At 42.1% G+C, this 3,610-nt stretch overlaps 1 long non-coding RNA gene across 1 annotated transcript; it reads left to right on the forward strand.

Annotated features, from left to right (window-relative positions):
- The first annotated feature begins 326 nt into the window (after nt 1-326).
- On the forward strand, nt 327-3,540 carry LOC124232558 (uncharacterized). The gene is made up of 3 exons (XR_006886884.1): nt 327-472; nt 2,437-2,556; nt 3,435-3,540. It is a non-coding gene; the product is annotated as an uncharacterized LOC124232558 (long non-coding RNA).
- Nucleotides 3,541-3,610: the final 70 nt, after the last annotated feature.

Raw genomic sequence — 3,610 nt, forward strand, 5'->3', positions numbered from 1 at the left:
GGTTTTATCTGGAGCTCTCCAAGTAAATGCTACTCACTATGATTTGGTTCCCTTGTACTTGGAGACCAGAAGAGAACCTTGTATAAGGTCCATGGGGGCGGGCCTGTCCTGTTCATCTCATATCCCCCACAGCACTCAGCACAGTGCCCTCACATGGTAAGCATTTAATCAACCTTTGCAGAGCAGAACAGGGTAGAATGGAATAGAACAGGATAGAATAGAAGATAGAGAGGGGAGAAATTAGAGTGGAGGAAAAACCATCAAAAGGAGGGCAGAGATATCCAAACGGGTGACAGGTCTTCCTCTTCGGTTTTCCTGCCTGGCCCCTCATGTGGCTCATTCTTGCAGGTCCATCGATACGTCAGAAGCTCAGAAGGTGCCAGGGTTTGTTTGCTTTCTCTCTGCTGATGATATTCCGGGGAGTAACAAAACTGGACTTTTTAATGATGAAACAGTCTTTGCGAAGGATGAGGTACGTCTTGGATTTTTTTTTTCTATGAAGTTAGTGGAATGAGTATTTAAGTTTTAATTTGTGCTCATTCCTTCAAATCCGTAATCTTGGAAAGATGATACATTTGCACATTTTGTGACCGTCATCCAATTGGTCAGTATTCAGGACGATCAACAAAAGGATAGCACATGCCTGGCAGCACTGTTAATTTTAACTTAATGTTTACTTGTTTATCTAATTGATGGCTGCTATTTGTACGTAGTAGGATGATTCCACACCAAAATGCATAAAACAAGGCTGGTGATTGTACTTGAACTGAAAATCAGGTTCTTAAGTGTACAATTAAGCTCCTTTATTAAAAGAAAATAATAATACATTAAACAAACTAGCCAGAATAGAAATCATGATGCCACCACTATGTGTATTGATAATTCCTTTTTATGAAAGTTCATCTATTGATTTCAACTACATAGGGAGTTCTGACAAAAAAAAAGTTTCCAGGGGCCAGCCTGGTGGCATAGCGATTAAGTTCGTGCATTCTGCTTCTGTGGCCCAGGGTTCACCAGTTTGGATCCTGAGCATGGACATATGCACCACTTATCAAGCCATGCTGTGGCAGGTGTCCCACATGTAAAATAGAGGAAGATGGGCATAGATGTTAGCTCAGGGCCAGTCTTCTTCAGGGGAAAAAAAAGAGGAGGATTGGCAGCAGACGTTAGCCCAGGGTTAATCTTCCTAAAAAAAGAAAAAAAGTTTCCAAACATTCAAGATCGCTGCTACTAAGATCCATATACTTTTAGCATAGTTCTCAGACAGTCATCTTATAATTCCAACGCAGATCAAATGTGGCAAATTGGAGGAGGGTAGATGTGGCTGGAGGGCAAATTCACATTATTGTTGACATAAAAGTGAAGAAGAGAATAAAAAAACTACAACCATGAGACCCAAGGTCTTCAAAAGGAGAGCATTTGAATGAAGAACAAACTGCTTCACAGATTTCAAGAGCCTTTACGACCATTGCTGGTGTTACGGTCAATGAGAATCAGCCAGGTTCAACAACCTCTGTGCTAACGAATTAAGTCAAGAAAATTGGGTCCTCAAGAAATAAATATCAGAGAGAGACATGCTTAGTATTGGTTCCTATTGTCAGAAACCTCATATTCCAAAGTGACGAGTTGGACAATTTTTCTGTCGTTTATTTTTTGGGGGATGTTGGGGGAAAATTATCTCTGAAGGAGATCCATTAAGCTTTTATAGGGACTAAATTATTAAATGAAAAGTAAACAATAATCACTATTCTATAAATCTAACAAAAAAGCTCGTTTATGGGTCATCAAGTCTAAGAACCAGCAGTTGGGAACTACTGCTTCTGGGCATCTAGATGAGGTGTAAGACATGATTGGTGCCTTTGAGAAGCTTCTGGTATAAATCTGGGGAATGGAAGATAGAATAGAGTGGGGATGGTAGAAAGACAAGGAAATTGGGAGTCAGGGTCTAAGATTTAGTCATGTTCTAGTCATGAGCCAATTGTGATCTTGCCTTCTGGGTCTCCATCTCATCACATGAAGAACAAGGGTGTTGGAGTAGATCCGAGTGGACAGATGCCCTTTGTGCTGCCACACCTCCCATTCGGCTGCTCATGACAGACATCACTAATCAATCACAACATTCTATCCTGGGCAGCTTCTCAACAGGCTGCCAGTACTAAATCATCAGAATTGGCCCTTGAAATGAGGCGAGTTTGCCATCCTGATACGAGTGACCTCTAACTCCTATTTTAGTTCTATTGATTCTAAACATTTATGAAGAAGCACATAACTCCAAATAGTAGGATAAGTAAATAAAGAGCCCCAGGTCATTCCTAAAATGGGTCTTAGCAGGAAACAGTGGGAGCAGGGGTTTCCTTGGCCTTTTTGGACAACCCAAAATAATTTGCTTCATGAGGAGCTCAGTTATGTTCTTCAGCACTCTGGCTCTGCTCCTAGGTGACTTGTGTTGGGCACATCATTGGTGCTGTGGTCACCGACACCCCAGAACATGCACAGAGAGCTGCTCAAGCAGTGAAAATCACCTATGAAGACCTTCCAGCCATTATCACAATCGAGGTAATGGAGAATGGGCTTCCTGTGGAGAGGGGTAAGCTCCCCGGAGGTGACTTTATTAGGATCCTCTAGAGGAGATTCGAGCAGAGGGGGGTTGACTAGATAGGTTTTTTAAAAAATCATTTTACTGAGGTCATATGGCTTACAGCATTGTGTAAATTTAAAGTGTACATCACTATATATCAGTTGCTGTACAGACTTCATCATATTTACCACCAACCGTCCAGTTTTTATCCGTCACCATAAATATGTGTCCCTTTACCCCTTTTTCCCTCTCCCCACCCCCTTCTCCCCTGGTAACCACTAATCTGTTCTCCTGATCTATGTGTTTGTTTGTTCATCTTCCACATATGAGTGAAATCATATGATATTTGTCTTTTTCTGTCTGACTTATTTCGCTCAGCATAATACCCTCTAGGTCCAACCATGTTGTTACAAATAGCACAATGTTGCTTTTTTTAAAGACTGAGTGATATTCCATTGTATATATGTATATATACACCACGTCTTCTTTTACATAGGTTTTAAAATCTCTTCCAGTCCTGGGATTGTGCGGTCCTATGAAACCTTCCCCATCATGATCCTAGACTCAGTCTACTAATGGCAGACTGAGCTCCTCCTTCCCAGTTTCAGCTCCAGTTGGTTCCTTGAGGGATTCTTTGCTTTTCCTCAAGATCCGAGCTTGTCCATGTATATCTGAGGAAATGGAGGAATATGACCCTGCGGGCTGCATGTGAGCTCACTTTAAGTCTGTACAAGAAACTTGTAGAGATGCCCATCGGAGAAGAGAAAGGCAGCCATTCCAACACTTCTCTTCCCCCATTGGAATCTACTTTCCTCCCCTGAAAGCCAAGTTACTGACGCTTCTTTTTCACCCTCAGGATGCCATAAAACACAACTCCTTTTATGGATCTGGGCGCAAGATTGAGAAAGGAGACCTCAAGAAGGGCTTTTTGGAAGCAGATAACATTGTTTCAGGTACAGCTGCACCAGGCAGCAGTGGGGATGCAGTGGCCCTGGTTTGGGAATGAAATTCAAGAGCTGTCCCTTGAGTCCT

This window comes from Equus quagga, unplaced genomic scaffold, assembly GCF_021613505.1.
Source record: "Equus quagga isolate Etosha38 unplaced genomic scaffold, UCLA_HA_Equagga_1.0 HiC_scaffold_7586_RagTag, whole genome shotgun sequence".
Lineage (NCBI taxonomy): Eukaryota > Metazoa > Chordata > Mammalia > Perissodactyla > Equidae > Equus > Equus quagga.